This window comes from Ixodes scapularis, unplaced genomic scaffold (assembly GCF_016920785.2).
Source record: "Ixodes scapularis isolate PalLabHiFi unplaced genomic scaffold, ASM1692078v2 ptg000597l_1___fragment_1__unscaffolded, whole genome shotgun sequence".
Taxonomy (NCBI): Eukaryota; Metazoa; Arthropoda; class Arachnida; order Ixodida; family Ixodidae; genus Ixodes; species Ixodes scapularis.
Window position 1 is genome coordinate 2,824,170 of NW_024610006.1, and position 20,270 is coordinate 2,844,439.

The following is a 20,270-nucleotide window of genomic DNA, read 5'->3' on the forward strand; positions in this document are numbered from 1 at the left end:
CCGACATGATGTACAGCCGACGGCAGATTTTTCTACAACTGGAATATAAAAAGAGACTGTACGGCGGTCGTCACAAGTTTACAAAGACTCTGGGCCTGATCGACTACGTACTCAACGGCTACCTCAATTCCAAATCGGGATTTTACAAAATTTGGTACGATTATTACGACGTGTCCAAAGAAGACCGCGTAACAAAGACGATAAAGTACGTGGAGGGTCTAAAGTACAAGGGCGTCTACAAGCAACAGGATTTTGAAAAATTATCATCTTCGTGTGGCGAGCGCAAGTGGATGAATTTGAGAAACGTCGTCATTTGCAACGGCGTCGACACGAACAAGTACTATTGTTACGTCACATACCTCGGTTGGGACCGATATGACTTTTACATAGTGCCGAGATAACCTTGACAGAAGACTACCGCCGTCTACGAAAAAAAATAGAATCGCGAAATACTCTACTCATCTACCCTCGCCTCCCCCCCTACACCGTCCACGCATGGTGTGATATTACGTGAGCGGCTCTCATTCGTCGGCTGATAACACGTGGGCTTCTCCGACGCGACTGCTTGTACTTACAGCAAAGTTAACCCTACCCTCTCCCCCCACATCGCTTCGAGCCAGCCCGAGAGTAGCACCATGTCCATCCTGAAGAAAATTTCCACCGCCGACCAGTGGGCCTCCAACTACGAGAATCTTCAGAAGATGTTCTCGTATGAAGATTTTTTTAAACCCTACGTGGATGTGCCAAAACATCTCGGCGCCGCCACGAAGAACGTCCTCCAATATTTTATAGAGTGCGGGCACATTGTTTTATCTGTTTTATCAAGAATTTTGTGGTCGCCTTCGCGAACCCAACCGTCGACCCGGTGGATCAACGCATAGTCGACGTGATTAATATCATAAATGCGTGCCATTATCTGAATGTCTTTGAGTTGGCGGTGACAAAGTACTATCTCTTGATATTTGTGCGGATCGTGCCGTCGAAACGGACGGATGCTGTCGGGCTGCGGAGAATACTCTGTTTTTTACACAGCGTCATCACCAGCTACGTGGGAAACCACCACGTCGAGTGGAGCGAAGACTGCGACGTGTTGGCCCCGCCGCCCCCGTCCACGATCCCCATGTACGAACTGGACTACAGGGGGTTTTTGGAAGTGGTGGACACTGACGTTTTCGTGGCCGAGTTGAGAAGCCAGCTCAACCGGGAGCGTCCATGGACGACCCTGAGGAAACTAGTCGTGAGACACGCCGACACTCCAAAATATTATATCGAGAGGGTGCGCAACTACGACCGTGCGGTGATTTACTAGGAAAATAAAAAGAAAACACTCGCAAACCAGAAACTGTGTCTTTATTCCCACAAAAAACCAATCGCCCGGGTGGAAACGGGCGCATTCGTTCGTCTTTTCGGAAGGCAGTAAAGTTGTTCCCAACGCGTAACAATAGGCGCGGTAAAACGCTTTTCGAAATGGGCAAACACCTGCGCAGCGCAATTTTTGCTTTATACTAAGTCTTATATCGACCTTAGCACATCTCAATGTCAACGCTCTGGGACCAGGTGCATTCGTCTCTACCTTTCCGAACAACAGACTTCTGGAGGCGTTACCTAAGGCGGGGGTAAAACATTCGCTTTAAAAATAAAAATGCATAAAGTCGTTTCCAACGCGTAAAAATAGGCGCGGTAGAACGCTCTTCGAAAGGGGCAAACACCTGCGCAGCGCAATTTTTGCTTCATACTAAGTCTTATATCGACCTTAGCACATCTCAATGTCAACGCTCTGGGACCAGGTGCATTCGTCTCTAGCTCTCCGAACAACTAGACTTCTGGAGGCGTTACCTAAGGCGGGAGGTAAAACATTCGCTTTAAAATTAAAAATGCATAAAGTCGTTTCCAACGCGTAACAATAGGCGCGGTAGAACGCTCTTCGAAAGGGGCAAACACCTGCGCAGCGCAATTTTTGCTTCATACTAAGTCTTATATCGACCTTAGCACATCTTAATGTCAACGCTCTGGGACCAGGTGCATTCGTCTCTAGCTCTCCGAACAACAGACTTCTGGAGGCGTTACCTAAGGCGGGAGGTAAAACATTCGCTTTAAAATTAAAAACGCATAAAGTCGTTTCCAACGCGTAACAATAGGCGCGGTAGAACGCTCTTCGAAAGGGGCAAACACCTACGCAGCGCAATTTTTGCTTCATACTAAGTCTTATATTGACCTTAGCACATCTTAATGTCAACGCTCTGGGAAAAGGTGCATTCGTCTCTAGCTTTCCGAACAGCAGACTTATGGAAGCGTTACCTAAGGCGGGGGTAACCTAGGAACCCACCACGTCGAATGAAGCCAATACTGCGACGTGTTGGCCCCGCCGTTCCCGTCCACGATTCCAAAGTACGAACAGGACTACAGGGGGATTTTTGGAAGTGGTGGACACTGCCTTTTTTTTTCGTGGCCGAGCTCGGAACCCAGCTCAACCGGGAGCATACGTGAACGACCCTGCGGAAACTAGTCGTAAGACACGCCGACACTCCGAAATATTATATCGAGAGTGTGCGCAACTACGACCGTGCGGTGATTCACTAGTAAAAAAAAAAAACACGCGCAAACCAGAAACTGTGTCTTTATTCCCACAAACACCAATCGTCCGGGTACCATGGGCTCGATTGAATAGTATCGACACGTCAGGCCGCCGGCGACGCTTCACAGGTGGGAGGGGCTGAGCTTGATACTATTGTAAAAATATTGTCGTGTTTATTATTCTCAAAATGAAATGAGCTCGTGCCGCGTAACGTCCTCTACCGTTGCTCGATCGGGCAATGGGATGCGGAACGTAGAGCGATGTTTGGTGACAGGCGTAGCGAGTCCACCACAGAGGGTTTCCGGTGGAGGAGGCCGACTTAACGGCCAAGAGGACGTAGGTGCTGTCGTGAGCGCCGACGACCGAAGATCCCTTGAGTGGTATGGGGAAGACGACCTTGACCGTCCTGGGCTCGGTGAACTCTATAGGTTCCTCGTCGCGCCCCAGCCGTATCTCGACCACCTCCTTGCACATGGTCACGGTGCTATCTTGTTGGGAATCGTCGTCGACAGTCTTCAAAACTACGTCCGCGCACTTTTCCACCTTCCAGACGTATTCTCGACCGCCGACATCGGTCAGTTGGATCGACCGAAGGTCGCACATTATTTAGATCTTTTCCACCACGGCAGATATTTTGTCGACGAGTCCTGATTCTATTAGAAGACATACACGCACCACGTGGACTCCGCGCACGCCCTGAGTCAGGAGGTGATCTAGCGGAATGACAGCCGCCTTTAGGAAGGAGAAGTGCTCAAACACGCTAATGTGCTCCTTTATATAGTCGGTGTTCTTTTTCAGCTCGTGACAGAGTTCTGGGAAAGGGACGTACTTGACGGCAACGTCTTTGAGCTCTACCGTCACCACAATCTGCTGCATGTAGGATACGTACTTGAGGTCGGGATGCTCGGCGCACGCCTTTTGCGCGATGTGTACGAGCGCCTCGACTTTGGCGAGCGGCTGCGTGTCCTTTCGCGTGTGAAGCGACACGACACGCCCCATGCCGCCGACTTCTCCGTTGATCTTGGCGGCGATGCGTTTGAGTCTGTGCGACGAGTTGTCGTTCATGAGCGCGATGCGGAGAATGCCTTCGCCCGATTCCGTTTCGCAGTGATACACCGAGTACAGTCCGCACTTCTTGACGACGTTTTCGTAGACCTCTAGTTTGGACTTGTTTAGCGTCATAAAGTCCGCGAGCTCCTTGGCACTGAGGGGCTTATCTCCGTCGAATTTCGTGGCGATGGGCACGTTAATCAGAAACTGGAGACATTCGGTGCTAAAGAGAGCCGAAGCGCCAAATCTTCCGTCAACGTTGCACGTTATGTAGTCGAGTATTTTGTCCAACCCGGAGACGCGCTTGTCTTCCACATCGCAAAGCGTTCGCACCGGCATGTTTTTATATAAATTAAAAACCAATTATGGAGTATGTCGTAGGGCTGCTGGCTTCTCTGCCTGCCGCGTATAATATACTGAAGAGGAAATTTAAAGGACTACCCGTATTTGTGTACATATATTCGAAAGAAAACCAGTGCGTTTTTTGGGATAACGTGGGTATGCGGTGGAACTCTCTAAATAATAGTTTATACCTGATGAGTGACGATTACAGTCCGGACAACCGCGGAACGACCGTCCTACTTTCGCCGGGCGAACTGGAAGTCGTGCACTCGAAGCGGGACAAGACAGCCGACGCGTACGTCCCTACGCACGAGAGCTCGCCTTATGCGAGCTCTCGGCTGCGAGGAGAAAATCTACGACGTCGTCTGGAATGGCGGTCAGCGCGTCGTCTACACTTCCATGGACCTGTTTCGAATGCTATACAACAAGGGCGTCTTTATTTGACGTCAAAGTTTGGAAAGTTGAGCGAGCACTTTAACAACCCGTTGAGCAGGCGCCTCGGAAGCCTGGCTCTGTACTCGTAAGGAGTCACGTCCGCCGTCGTCGGTCCGTAAATATGTAGCCACACCGAGTCTCGCTCGTCGCTTTCCGACGCCAATCTTCGGTTGGACGCGACGTCGTGGGGGCTTCTTCTCGCGTCGGGCGCGTACTTTACCATGTCCACCGGTACGTTTCGCGGTTCTAAATAACCCAAATTTCTGTTCATTGCAAACACGACAATCATGTTATCGTCGTGCGAGCGCCGCTTGTACGTTTCGTAATGTTCTCTGCGTACGCATCGTCTGATTCCTTTTCCGTAATTGCCGCATATTGCCTGCCCCGTGCATAGAGTCGAGCAGTCTCCGTCGTTGACGCAAGACACGTATTCCTTATCGCAATCCATATACTTTTTTGTTTGAAGAAGAGATGACCTTTAAAATTACTATACTCAAGGCTTCGGAAATAAACGGAGTCTATTTTCTGTGGGCTATGATACTGCTAGCATTTAGCGTTCTGGTTCTTTCGCTCACAATGTGCCGCGTCCTGTTTGCCCAAAGAAGAAAACGGAAACCGAAAAAGGAATTGAGTAAACGGGACAAGCTCGTAAACAGCATTAATAACGACAGCGACTTTTCGGACGACTTGTACGAGAACGTTCTATAAATAAAAATGGACATGTTTAGGAGTGCATTCCTGCCTTCTTCGCGAATCGACAATTACAACAATCCCCACAGCACCACCACGGCCTCAACTCCCCCTTTCAATACGACTGTGCATACAACTACTGCTCCCATGACCACTATTACTACTACTGCAACTACTAGTACTACTACTGCTACTACTAGTAGTAGTACTAGTACGAACCACAGACTAGACACCGTCCCACTGACGACACCCGACCAAAGAAACGTAGCATCTAATGCGACCATAGTCTACGACATGATGCTGGCATATTTCTGGAAAAACACCGACAAGAACAAGCGATCCGACATTTACGACAGTCTCACTCTCCGGAACGCGGTGACTTCCGCGAGCGACCATCGAGCCGGTAGCGAACGTCTCTTTAGAAAACACGTTTACGAGGTTTTGGGCAGAACCTTTCCCTGGATCCTTAGCGTCGATAACGTCCGCGTCTGCGTCTCGGACCAGAGATCCGTACTGCCCATCGAGATCCTCATTCCACGCAGGGCGGCCTACACCAACGAGAGCGCAGACTTGGCTTTTGTCGGGCGCGTCCTATACGACCAGTACAAATCGGTGATTGATCCGTACGATCACGTCACGTATTTGGTTAGGAATCACCCCAAGCTCGTGGAACGCTACCCCATGTTCTGGTCCTACGTGTTTCTCAAAAACGTTCCGGCGTACAACGATTACGTGGAAGGCGACTGGAGCGACGAGAAGACAATCTTTTCGAGTCAGACCTATCAGGCGGGCTGGTTGAATGCAGACGCAATAACAATGCTGGCAAGCACAGTCACGAATCTGCCCTTTGGCGGAACGGGTGGCGTCGGCGAAGAGCCCGTAGCCCTGGGCGTGCGCGCCATGTACAACCTGGAGTTATTTAGTTCTGCCTACAACGGAGACTACCTGTTTACGGCCGCCGCCATCCGCAACGCGTACAAGTTTGCCTACGACTCGTGCCTCTACGTTCCGCGCGGCGTGGCCACGGCCGAGCTCCGTTCGCTAAAGAAGAGGGAGGTCCTTCTGGGCGTGCGGCAACCCACCATCTCCGACGTGGTCAACGACATCAACAACGTCAAGACGTCGTCCGTCATGGTCTACCTGGACGGAACCGTGAGAAAGAAGCGCGGCGGCGGCATCGCGAGTGGCGGCGTGGGTTGCCTCAAGGCTTCCGGCCTGCAAGAGGACGTGGTGGAGAAAATTGTCGAGAGCGTCGAGTCGACCGTCAAGACCATACTACCCCGACTGTGCGAGACGATAGGAATTCCGAGCGTGATTGCCAACGCCATGACGGCAACGAAAAAGATTCGGCTACTAGACGTGCTGCGCACCGTGGACAACGTCCTCTTCCAACACAGCGACTGGGAAGAGAGATTAAACAGGGGTCTTGCCGCGATTCCGTCTCTGATCAACAACATAACCAACGAGCCGATCGTCAGCTTTGTGCCGAGCAAAACGGCATACACGCACGTACCCACAGGCAGCACCCTCGAACTACCTGGCTTTGACAACTCGATTGTGCTCTCCACTCATCTCGATCCCGAAACAAACAAGCGCTTCTGTCCCCTCAAGTTCATTTTACAAGAGCCCTTCCTCTATCTAAACAAGGGGAGCGGGCGTTACTTTACCCACTCGAGTCGAGGTCACCCGATGCCCTTCACCCAGGTAGAGGGATTACGCATACTGTATCACTTTCTCGTCCAATAAAAAAAAAACACAACCTCCATTATTTGGCGTGACCTTGTGTGATGAGAGTACTTAAGCGTCGCCCTTCTACACACACAATAAACGTATTGACACCATGGGTATCCGAAATCTTTGGAATACACTCAACGCAGTTTGCAACCGCGCCGTCGAGGAGGAACTGGCACCGTTACTCGAGTCTCAGTTACAGCTCTTGGACGACCCCGGCAGTAACGTCGAGACGGCCACGAACCTCGTTTTGCGGACGTATTTTTCGCCTACGCCGTCTGCGCGTCACTTCGACTATGAGAGCGTGACGTCCTCGTTCGTGATCGGAGAGTCGGCGCGCATTCAAGTCGTCGTCGACGGTAACATTTTTCTACACCACTGCAAGCACTCGCTGACGGACCACCATCTCAAGACGTTTGCGGACAAGATCGATGCCGCACGAGCGATCGCCGACCGAGAGGAACGAGAGCGAGCGTGGGAAGCCTTGAACCTCGAGATTATCAAACACTACGTTGGCGAGACCAACGGAGATCTGGTTGGCGATTACGTCGAAGACTATATCGAAGACGACGCGTTTGTTCTTCGAGATTTGGACTGGGACAAGGAGTACGAGGCGAGACCGGGCGAACGCTGCATCCGATACGACGCCTTCTTCACGACGGTGTTTCATTGCATATCTAGGACGGTCAAGAGGGTCGTCAAGGGGCTGTCCCTAAACAGGCGTGTGGAAGTTGACGTGGTGGTGGTGTTTGACGGAATGTCGCCGACGGTAAAGTGGCCCGAGCAGTACAAGTGTCGCAGTAGAGAGCTGGCCAACGTCATCAAAAACTCGTCTGGCGAGGACACCAAGCGAGTTCGGACCATCGAAAATTCGAGACTGCAGTCTGTCCTGAACGGAAGGCTCAAAAACTTGGCACGCTACGGCAAAGACGCCATGGCCACAATCTGCCGATTGACCGCGGCCTCGGACGTGATGCAGCACGTCAGGGAATATGCCACGCTTCTCGAGAACCCACTCTACGCCAAAGAGGTGATTGACGGCTACTCGAACGAGTCGGCTGCAGCGTACCAACTCTCGTCCTTTACGATCCTGCCGCCGTTCTACGTGGGGGAAGGCGACGTCAAGGTCGTGGACTCTTTAATGTGTCCGCCGCCAAACGACGAGCGCTGGGACGTGTCCGTCGTTGTCACCGACGATTCGGACATTCTCCTCGGGGTAGCTGCGGTCGTGGAAAAGATACCCTCGCGAGACGTCTACGTGTATTCGGCCCGCCAGTACAGCGAGAGTAAGAAGCGACAGGACGAACACAGGTTCGAGTTTGGCGGCGTGCAACACGCCGTGTCTCTGCTGGACAAGTCTCTTCCCAGTCGTCAGGCGGGTTACTCCCACATCAAGGACGATTTCTTTACTCGCGCTGTACGCGTCAGTAGTTCCGATCTTCACCCGCTGTCGTTTGTGGTGCCAATCTTGCTGTACGGCGGCAACGAGATGCTCCCGTTTATGATAAGCTCATCTAAAAAGGTGGACGGCAAGAAGGTGGGCCTGTTTCGCGCAATGATGAACGCCGCAACGAAGGAGACTAGCTTCTTTGACATTTTACTGGCGGCGGTCGATGCCGCGGCACCTATGGAAGGGTCCACTACGCGGAGGCGAGCGGCCGCAATGTCCAAGGACTGGCCCAAGGCGAACGAGCGTCGGCAGAAAGTAGAGGAGATTGTCACGAAATACCTGAAGCTGCTTCAGTACACCGCGCTCTACACCACGCAGCAGGACCGGCTAGCGTGGTACGTAAAGCCCGTAGAGTTTGTGTACGAAGACCGCGTGGTAGAGAGGGACGCGACAACAAACGCTTTCGTCACGCGACCGATCACGACCATGGGGCAGAACAAGGCGTGCCGCGTGAGTCTCGCCGACGTTGCGAGCGTCATAAGGGCCCTAAAGGCCAGCGACGCGTTGGAATCTGCGGTGGACATACGAGCTTACGTTATCGAATCTAGCGGCGAACACCTTGCGGTTTCCAGCGCCATCAAGGCGCTTTCGGCGCTCTACATGATGGGTGCTATGGAGTTTGATGACGACTACGACAATTGGTCGGACGTGGAAGCCCTTGCTGCCGTCTACAAGTGGTACGAGACCCGCTGTCTGTGTCCCTGCATCAAGACGATGGATCTACGACGCGTCTTGTGCATCTTTAGACAGAGCAGCGACTGGTCTCGCACGTTCACCACTAGCCTCATCAGACGGGCCTATAAGAAGAACAAGCGGCGACTGAGCAACCTTCGATTTCCTAGTTTCGACGCCATTTACAACGACATGTTGTGAATAAAAGAACGTTTGTTTGGACACACACACACACAGACGCACACACATAGAGACACAGATGTATAGCAGCGTGCAAGCTAGCGTAAGCGTTTATTTTAGGCAAAGCAGACAAACACAAGCGAAAGCGAGTCACTTCTTGTAATACGACACTTTGTAAATGCCATAGTCGTTGGTGGACGTAATGTTTGACTTTGTAACATCTTTTAATATCTGCAATTTCTGTATAGTGATGTAGTAGAAACAGTCGACGAGCCTCAAGACGACCAGATTGTGTAGACACATCCAATGCTTCTCGCAATAAAGGCGATCTGACACATACTGTCCGTCTTCCTTGGGTTTGATTTTGGCCACGAGCGCCGGTAGAGAGGTGGTCACCTCGTAGGTGCCGTGGTACGTGACTGGAATCACGTCGAAGAAGGATTCTTGTTCTTCCAGGGGATCGAAAGTGTAATCGAGTGGCAAAGTGGTCGTCTTGTCGTTTACATAGCTTTGCAGAACGTGGTGGAGAAAGGGTAGAATTGCATGCACGTTGTGATGCGCCGACGAGTGACGGACGTAGAGGTAGACGTAGTGCTTGGTGCATATCACGTCGTGCACCTTGAGATCGCGCAGCACGTTGATGAAGTTTATGCAGTCCACCACCACTCGGTTGGCGTCCTTGTCCCTGTATGAAAAGACGAGTAGATAGTGGGACGACGAGCTGTCTTTCTGACAACACTCTGCTCCCTCTACGACCGATGGGACGTTGTTTTGAATAAAGAAATTTGCGATAGCGATCCAGATTTTATAGGGTATCGATACCGAAAGGTCCAGTTCGCAATGGAGATAGTCTCGCAGGGTCCTCATTTTTTGTTGCGAAAAGATATCGACGAACGTGACCTGTTTCAACATTTTACTCCCTCGATCGTTCAAATCAGTCACCGAACCTTTTTGTTAATGTATATGGGGGCGTTGGCGGTTTTTTTTATTTCAAATGCATATGGGCACGTTGCTGTCGTCGTCCTTGCTGTGAGGCGCGGACGTGGATGGATTGGAGAGTAGCGGCGCCATCATCGTGGAGACGTCTTCCATGGTTTTACGGAGCTTGTCTCGCATCGAGTTGGACAACAGGTCGTCGCTGTCGCATATCAGTCTGTTGAGAAACTTTGTTTCGACCGGAACGATGACTTCCACGTCGTCGGCCACGGACCACCTACAACGGGCTAGGAAGAGGCGCAAGGCCGTCGCCGAAACAAACTGCCCCCTAAACAGGTTGTAGCAATTAGACACGGAGGCAAAAGCCTCGAGTAGTTCCTTCTCGAGAAATTTCTTGTTGATGACGCTAATCTCGGTCTCGTCCTCGATAAAGAGCTTGATGAACATGTTCAAAAAGTCGGCTAGTACGCGTTGGTACACCTCGCACGTGGATATGGCCGCCATGGCGCACTTCGCTCCGTTGGCGTCGCGCGTAGTGTGCATGGCAGTAGACATGGACGTGCACCACGAGATGATGGACGACGACACGCTAGGCGAGATGTGGTGTTCCAGACAGTTGGGCGACTGGACCCAGAGTAGAAAGTCGTTAAAGAAGCGCGAGTCGTACAGGTAGGTGTTTTCGCCGCGGTAGCTCCTGCAGAAACGCGTGTGATAAAACAGGTTGGTGGCCATCCGAAATAGCGCCGTGTTTGAGTAGGTGGCAATTTCTTCCTGGCGCGGAGTGGGTATGCCCTTGGTCATCTTGAGGCACTGTAAGGTGGCCCCAAACATGTCCGAGTCCATCATCTCAAAGTTTAGGCACTGTAGAAACAGACCGAGGTTACGGGGCGAGACGCAACAGGCCTGGCTGTAAAATTTGTTGAGCTCCTGCGTGCCCTGGTCCGACTGTTTGTGCACTTCGACGAAGCGAGAGTCCACGCGCCCGTTGCTCATGCACTGTTCTATGATGGAGGCGATGTTAAGGACCGACACCTCGGTGGCCGGCGCCTTCTCCTTCTGCAGGGCTAGCACGTAGTGGTTGGTACGCGGCACGGGGATCGTGTCGGAACTCTTCATGATGAGCTCGTTGTGGTCACGCAGCGTCGTAGAGATGGCCGGATCGATGATGTTGACGTCGTCCGTGACCCGCTCGGCCGGCATGACAGTCCGGAGCGTCATGTAGTCGGTGTCGCAGCGGTACACTCCGTTCTCGACGTTACTCGTGTACAACCTGTTGCTCTCTTCGACCAGGAGGTTGATGACGTCCTGTGGCTTGTTGTTTTGCGAAAACTTTACGCGAATGGCCCCGACAATGTTTTCGTTGACGGTGTGTGGCTGCGTGATCCTGTGCACGAGGCTGAGACCGTTGGCCACGTCGAGCCAGTTGTGGCCCATGGCGCTCTCAAACTGAAAGATGGGGTTGCACTTTACGCGCACCGCCGCGTAGTTGCACAGGGATACTAGCATGACCGCCGTAATCTTGGCTGCCGTCCTTGCGCCCACCGCCATACCGCGAGTCGCCTCGCGCGCATGGGAAAATATCTCTTCGATGTAGAGGAGTAGCAGGCGCAGAATGGCAGTAGCGTACGCGTCCACGTACGGCTTCAGATCCCTGATGACGCGCTGAGTGGTCGACGAGGAAGAGGTTTTCCTAAGTATGTTGAGACTGTTTCGTACGTATTCGATTCCCATTACGCAGTGAAATACTGTATTGTCATTCAGGAGCGTTTGGATGGCCATCTGATCCATGTCGACCGTCATCAGTATGTTACTACCGAGCTCGAAAACGCGAAAGAGCATATCTGCAACCGGTTCCACATCTCCGTTGGTCAGGAGCGTCGTGCGCGCCTTGGTAATGTGCTGCATGAGTTTCTTGGACGAGTAGCCGAGTAAGGTCGACGTGTCGTTCGGGAGCGTGGGCACGTATTTATCGCCATCTCTCCTGTAAGACACGTTTTGATTTCCCCGCTGCCGGAATACGGGTAATAAAATATCGGTGGCGTCTTCGTGATTCACCGAGTGTTGACATCGTCCCTTTTTCAACAGGTCTAAAAAATTTTCTGCGACAGACATTTTTATAATAAACAAAATTGCTACCGCCTATGGGAGGTCGACTCCGCTCCCAGTCGAGGTCAACCTAGATATGGAGAGAATATATATTGCGCACCGAGTAGAGGGCTCCTCTCATTATCGTCGCTATGGCGCACCTCGTTACGGATCCCATAAGCAAGGAAGTCGTGCGTCGCTTCAAGACGTTCGCCGAATGGCGACTTCGCACCAGAGCCACGCCTCGAGACTTTGCCTATGCCGGCCTAGAATATTGCGCTGACCGGAAACACATCTACTGTCGGCACTGCAAATTTCAAGTCGCCGAACAGGACTGGGCGACGCTCACGTTTCACCCGATGGACCTTCACCGCCGAATGCCGTGCAAGTTTCTCGAGCAGTACAGGGACCCGCGGCTGAACGTAGCAAGGGTCGTGTCCGTCTTGCCGAGCTACTCTCACCCGGTCTACAAGAGATACGTCGACGAGAAGATTCGAGCCAAGACCTTTCACGATGTTCGAGGCAATGCGTTCGCCAAGGCCGGCTTTTTCTGCTCGCACGACGACGAGCAGGGCTACCTCTCCCGCGAACAGATAGTGACCCGCATATTCGTTTGTTTCTACTGCGGGGTGCAAGTATTTTCGATCCTCGACTGCGAAGAAGACGATCCGTGGCTGCTACACGCCCGCAGGTCCCCCAATTGCGTGTTTCTACGAGTGAACAAGACCTATTACTACGTGCACGATGCAGTCGAAAAGTTTTACAGGAGCGAGATGTACTGGGCGTCTCACTTTCCCGAGATCGACGATCTCGTCAAGGACCCAAAGTTCCGCAACAGGACTATGAGTACTCTGTACACGGCCAACCTGACGCATCCCTTGAACGTATCGGCGATGGTGAGTGCCATTCGGAGCAGCAAGGCGACTCCGTTGGGCAGTCACACTCTGTTTGAGCCAGTGAACGCCCTTCCTTCGTTCGATCACAAGGCTATCGGTAGGTGGGGTAACTTTGTGATAGATAGCGCGATCTGTGATACGCACTATTCCGCTATAAAGTCACGAGACGAATCAACTAAGAGGTGCATCGTATGCATGAAGGCTCCGGCTAACATTGCCTACTTGCCGTGCGGACACTGCGTGTCGTGTTTCGACTGCACCATATTATTCAAACATTGCAAGGCCCGTAGACTCAAAATCGACTTTATTTCTAGAGTCTACTTTGCTTAAGAACATGTCTTTCTACTGGAGACTGTTCGACCACGACCCGACTGTGGCCAAGGTGATGTCCGACTTTAAAACTTTTGCGACGTGGCCTTTGCGCAACAGTACCCCCACACCCAAGGACTTTGCCATGGCAGGACTCGCCTACGATCCGGAGAAGCGGATTCTCAGCTGCTCGATGTGCCAGCAAAAGACTCAACTCTCTACTATCGTGGCCTCGGACGAAACACTTCCCCAAGGACTGCACGAATCCGACTGTGACGCACCGCTACGCACGCTGAGTCCAGACGTCTCGGCGGTGGTGACCGAACGAGCGCTTGCCTTTAGGCCCGAGTTTCAGACTTACACTGCGAGGTTCGCCTCCTTCGACGCTCGGCCGAAAGAAGAAGACGTCTTTGACGTGGATTACATGGCATCTGCGGGATTTTATTACCTGACCGATCGGACCGTGGAATGCTTTTGTTGCGGACTTCGGTTGCTTTCGTGGGAAGCCGACTACGACGACCCAGTCGAGGAACACGCCAAGTACAACCCTCGCTGCCCCTATCTTCGATTGTGCGCGAGCGTAACCTACATCAAGGAGGTGTCCGACGTGTATAGAAATAGCGATTTATTTTGGTTGCTAGAATATACCAAGGACATTGAGTTTGTCTCAAACAAATACAGCCTAGACTTTATAACAGCATTGGCCACTTCCAAGTTTGATCTTTCCTGTCCGAACAAGCTAAAGTCCTTTCTCGAAAACAGCGATTCTTTTTCGGCGCTGAGCGTAGGACGTCCGTATCCCACGCGCATCGACAAGACGAGCATCTCCATGAAGCGGTCCGATCCGTCCACGACGATTTGCGTCGTCTGCATGAATTGTCCGGTGTGTATAGTTACTTTGCCCTGTGCCCACGCCGCCTTATGTTTAAATTGTCTATTTCCAATGATTTACAATTCGAGAGAGCAATCTGTGTGTTGCCTTTGTAAATCTGCAGTGAGTGGAATGTATCGAATTCATTAAATAAACTATTTGTACTGGCACTAGTGTAGTGTGCATGCAAAAGAACGATTCGTGACTCAAAAATATAAGCACGCGAAATATTTATTTTCAAGCATAACTCAGTCGTCTTCTTCGCCCATTGAGTCTTCTCCTTCGTCGTAGTTGAAGGTGTTTAGGACGATCGGACCCAGCATTCTGTCGTCGTCCGATTCGAGATATTCGTCGGCGTCACTGTCGTAGTCGTCACTGTAGCCGTCGTCACCGTCACCGTCGTCACTGTCGAGGTCTTGGTACTCGATGTCACCCACAACACCGTCCACACCTTCGATAACGTCTAGGTCGGTTGGCGCAATGTTTCTTAGTGACGGAGACACTGTGCTAGAAATACACAAAGTGTATTCACCAAGGTAGACGTCCTTGTTGGGGACGTCTCTAGCGGTGAGTAGTCAGTCTTCGATGCACGTTGAGAAATTGGTGAAGCGTTTCTCGGCGTATAAATCCGAGTCCGGTCATGCAGAGGCTCCGTATGCCAACGTCGATGATCCTCTTTTCTGCGAGATACATCAAGGCTTCGTCGTCTAGGTCTAGGCACGATCAATCTGCAAGTGAGTCAAATTAGGTAGACCGTCCGCTAAGCACTTTACAGAGTCGTTGGTCAAGCCGGGTGCGTGACGTAGGAGCAAAGTCTTGATGTTCGGGTAGAAACGAACCAAATCACTGACGTGGCGGTCTCGCAGCATTGGATAGTGCACCAACTCCAAGAATGTGATGTGCGTAGGAAAGCTTCTTAATATTGAAATTTCGGTATACGCACAGTGAATTTGCCCTTCCACGTTGTCCCAAGCGTAGCCCTCTTCTTCGTGGTATATACTAAGCACCACTGTTTTCCAATCCACCGCGCTTGACACTCTGGACTGAGCGAACACTTGTACGCAGGTGTCGGCCAGCGGGAGAGATGGGGACCTGTCTAGTCGAGCCATTGTCGCTTTGGGTTATAGGGTAGTAGTCGTGTCGTGTCGTGATGTCGGGGGAGAGGGTAGGGTTAGCTTTGCTGTAAGCGTAGTACGTGCGAGTACATATATATATATATATACCCTCACTCGCTATCTGAAAACGGAGCTAACGTTTCGCTACAAAAAACAAAATCGTACATTTCCTGACTCAACTGATTCGAAGCGCAAAAGACAAAGTGCGTCACGTTATCTTTAGAGGCGAAGAGTTCCGTCGTTATCACCAAGATAGCGTATATAGATTCGTTGTTCTGCAATATCACTCGAAGGACAGCTCGACTGGCGTTTCTTATTCCAGTCAGACACAAACTCTTGAGTCGACGCAAAGGAGCCAGATGAATCCATCCCTCGTTCCTGATACGGCCACCGTTGTTGCTGATTTGAAGATGTTCGAGAGATTGAGCGTAGGTCGCCAAGTATTGTAGAGCAGAGTTTGACAATAGGGGGGCGTTCCTCAGGAGTATGGTCTTGAGGTGCGTATACGTACAAACAATGTACAACAATTGTGCGTCCTCCAAGGTCGGATAGTCGACAAGGTCCAAAACGGTCAGAGCGTTCGCGGACACATGAGAAAGTTTACAAATTTCGGAGAACAGGACGACCCTCTCTCGTTCAAACTCTTCCTCATTTGAGTCTTCCGAATAAACGTTGGCCACTACTCTGCTCCAGTCGAAGGTTCGCGATTGATCAAACTTGGTGGCCTCGCGAAACACTTTGGACACGCTGGATGCTACTCCGGTCATGTTCTACGTTTGTCGACGCGCTTCGGCAGGCGCGCGTATATATACGTACGTTTTGTGTATGTAGAAAAATAAAGCCTCTCGAATGATTGTTTGTTTATTTCAAAAAAGACACGTACTAGACGTTGCGCAAAGCTCGCATAATGTGATCGCTTTCGGTGTAGTATCTCTTGTACTTGTAACGCCTGATCTTGTCACTGACGTCGTCGTCACCGTCGTCACCGTCTTCAGCGTCGTCGTCGCTATCCACGTTGCGCTCAGCGTAGTCGTCGTCCGAATTTCCGTGAAACTTGGGCTCATTATTAATATTATTATTATTTGTCTCGTACACCGTCCGTCTGGTACGCAGAGTCGATTTGTAGCGGCCTCCGCCGGTCGAATGGAAGAAGCTATCCGTGGACGGACCCAGCGGTCTCTTTTCCGAGTCGTCCACGATCCTGTAGTTGGGGCGATTGGAAACGCGATACTTGAATTCCTTTCGCACGTTGTCGCGCGCGTTTGGACGAAACTTTGCACCAGACTCTCGGTGCACGATGTTGTCGGAATAATACGTGTCGTGCGTGGGCAAGTTTGTAAAGTCGCCGTTTATTGTCCTATACAACTCGCCTAGCTCGACCATCTCGTAGGCCACGACTATGGTTTCCAGAAAGGACGGCGGTGGGTCGCGAATCACGTCGATCCACTGCCCCACCTTGATCGAGCGGCTGGTGACCACGTCGTGAAACTTGCTAGATATCTTGTCAATGTTTACGTCCACCAAGACTCCCGAAACGTAGGGCGAATGATTATCTCCGGTGGTCCTACCGACTTTGGTTTCCAACAGGGCTGCGCCGTCGCTTCTCGCTTTAAACACGGGATAGAACGAGTTAGATCGAATAGCCTTGGCCGTTTCGGCGTACTCCCTTCCGCACATGACGTCGCCCTTCTTGTTACGCACGGGCACTATCGAGTACATGTCATTCAACACGTGAACTGGAAATTGATTGACGAAAATTGGGGCGCTGCGCTTGTGCATCTTAAAGACCTGAAAGTCTCTGATCACGTCGTTGGCACGCTTTATGAGACGGTTCTTGTCCGACCGCAACCCCTCGTGAGCGCTCGTGAGAAACCTGAGCAGGCTCGGCGGGAGTTGGTCGAAAGAATAATCCACGCGCACTTGATACATTTTTTTATTACACGGGATACATGTACTTGGAGTCGCTGCTGGCGTTTCTGGACATTGTTCGCCTACCGACACTGACGCTGCGACCGAGTCGGCCTCGGTTGATGGAAATGCTACGGCTCCTCCTGTTGCCGACGCTGCGACTCCTCTTCCTTCCTCTTCTTCGACCCGAGGAGAGAACGCTCCTACTCCTACTCCTCCGCCGCGCGACGCTTCCGCTCCTGCTCCTCCGCCGCGCGACGCTTCCGCTCCTGCTCCTAGTCCTCCGCCGCGCGACGCTCTTGCTACGACTCCTCCTCGTTCTTTGACTCGATGGTCGAATCTTGTCGAGGATCGCGTGAGTTATCAGCGCGTGCCTGGCTCGATTGATCGGACATGACGCCGGCAGTCGGTGTTTGCGAGCAAAGGCCTGAATTAGTTTCCCCAATAAAAGTTTCAGGTAGGTTGGACTCTGTCCTCGTTTAACCCGCATGGAGCCGAGAATGCGCCTTTGATCTTCCTTGGTGAAATGTTCGAGGCGATACGGCTTTCTCGTATCGAGTCTACGACCGTTCCTGTTGCATCTCGAACACTTTGTTCTGGCGGTTCGTTTCGAGAAACCGCACTTGGAACATTTGACCATTTTTATTTACTCGTTAAAAGCCATGCCTCTCAACAGAGCCTCGACATTTTCTGGAACGCGCGTCGGAAGACGCTCTTTGTTCTTGAGTTTGTTCACGTAAGAAGAGACCTTGACGGCGATGGCGTTTTCGCGAAACGTTGTCGAAAGCGGGTGCTTGGTGACAGAGTTGTGGGTGACGACTCCCTTTTCAAAGTGTTCGCGGACGTCGCGGGGTATCTCTCTAAACTTGTAGCGTTTGGCCAGAACGTTTGTCGGGTACTGCGATATGTCGTACTGACGCTGCTTACAGTATTGTACGATCGCCTTTCTCAGAAGAAGGTTATTTAGCTGAGTCTTCAATTTCGGATTAGGAGTAAAGGACTTTTCAATTTCCAATCGCATGTCTGTCGGTAGACTACTAATGTCCGGGACTTTTGTCAGGGAATAAAATCCCTCACCCGTCTTCTTTGTCCGGCGGGCGCCGGTCCGTCGACGCTTATTCTTCATTCTCTCGAAACGAACGAACGTGGATATGTTTTCAAACAGAGCGTCTCATAGGGCTCTCGTAGGTTTTTTTTGCTCGTCGTCCATGATCATTCGGATGGCCGTTTGAATCCGCAAGTATCGCAACACGTCGCCCGTGTACAGGTGTTGATATGGTTTATAAACGACGGCAGTGTGTTCCCAAATGTCTTCACCAATCACAAAGTCCTCGATGAATTTCCTCAATATTTTTTTCTGCGAGTCCGATTCCATCATTTTTATAATTGTAGTATCGAGGGCCCTCCCTCGTAATCCATCACCGCATCACACAACGCTCGAGCGTTCAAGTCGCGATCTCTGGACAGTTCCTCGGCCAGGCTCGGTTCTCGTCCATACTTTTCTTTAAATTCGACTCGCCACTGCCGCTTGCAGATTTGCTTCTCCACGATGTCGACCCGTTCGTAGCACTCGACGTCGATTTTGTTGTCTTTCAACACGACGTTCATGACCCTGTAGTCGTCTCGGCGCAGCACAAAATTTATAAACTCGATCACGTTGCGTAAGGCAACGTCCACCCTGGTCATGCGCTTAACTGCCACGAGCGCCTTGTAGAGGAATTCGCGTTGGCGCACCGCGCCGAGTTCCTCAAAGGCGCGTTCGAGTTTGTAGGCAAAACCCTGATCTACCGTGTAATGGTTTAAGGTCTCGATCGTCATAGGGCCCAAGATTTCTCTAAACTGTCGCCTGATGGCTTCCACCTTGTCCGCGTTACTTTCGGCCAGTTCAAAATTGTATTGCGGAACGTGAAACGGCGTCACGCCGGAATACCTGGGGGTTTCTATAGCGCTCGATGCCGGTGACTCCATCATTCCGTATTCTTCGTTTGTAAACAACATTGCGCGGTCAGAGGCGTCGTCCAATTCCGAGTCCCTTTTCTTTCTAGCTGCGGGATGGGTATGCGACGAAACGGGTGGTGGAGACGCAGACGACGACGAGGCGCTATAACTATCGAGTACCAGATACTCCGCGTCTTCGTCATCAGAGAATATGGGTGGTGGTGGTGGTGTTTGAGCTGCTCTCGCGGGTGGCGCTTGGGGTGGTGGTGGTGGTTTTTGAGCTGCCCTCGCGGGTGGCGCTTTTGCCGGTGGTGGCGGTGGCGGTGGCGGTGGCGGTGGTGGTGGTGTTTGAGCTGCCCTCACGGGTGGTGCTCGGTGGGGTGGCGGTGGTGTTTAAAAATAATTTGACATAAATAAGTGCTTTTTAGAGGCCTAGAGCTCTCTAAGAAGCCTCTATGAGGCCTAGAGGCCTTCTCTGCAAACCACTTCTCAAATCGCTCTAATGACACACCAAAGATGACAATGTCGCACTTAAAGTGTACCTTGTAAACGGAACCTTTTCGCCCAACTGGGAGTCCATGGCATTCATTTCGTCCTTCTATGGCATTGAACATGTGACATGACACCTGCGATTCTCAGTATTCTGATAGGAAGTGTATAGCGCAAAATTAGCAGATATGTATTTGATTGTGCATACTTGTTTGCAGGTGGTGGGAGCGATCAACATGTTCAGCTGCCTCAACTGCAGGATCTTCAGGATTACCATCTACAGGTGGAACCAGCCCAGTGTTTTCTAAGCATGATTCAGATTGCAGTGGAAGCCCACAACGGGAATTGGAGCTGCTGCGTAAAGCTGTAGAACTTCAGAAGAAGTGTTCAGTGGTGAGTTGGTTGTTATTTTGACTTGTTCCCAGCCATCTTTTGATTGCAGCAAAATGCAACAGAAGCTGAAAAGTAGGAACTCAAACCGAAAAACTGGCAGCTTTGTTACGGTTACAGCCGTACTATGAAATCGATTTTGTTTCGGTACGCTATTTACTTGAGTCTGAGCCGGCATTGATTTTATGCAGACCCCGAAAGGTAGAAA

At 51.4% G+C, this 20,270-nt stretch overlaps 1 protein-coding gene and 1 long non-coding RNA gene across 2 annotated transcripts in view; both read left to right on the forward strand.

The window, feature by feature from the left end:
- LOC121834129 overlaps nt 1-20,270 on the forward strand; it is a 474,916-nt gene that overhangs the window by 357,103 nt on the left and 97,543 nt on the right. The window lies entirely within an intron of this gene.
- LOC121834138 overlaps nt 19,853-20,270 on the forward strand; it is a 51,938-nt gene continuing 51,520 nt past the window's right edge. The window contains exon 1 of the long non-coding RNA XR_006077074.1: nt 19,853-20,065. This is a non-coding gene — a long non-coding RNA (uncharacterized LOC121834138). The remainder of the gene's footprint in view (nt 20,066-20,270) is intronic.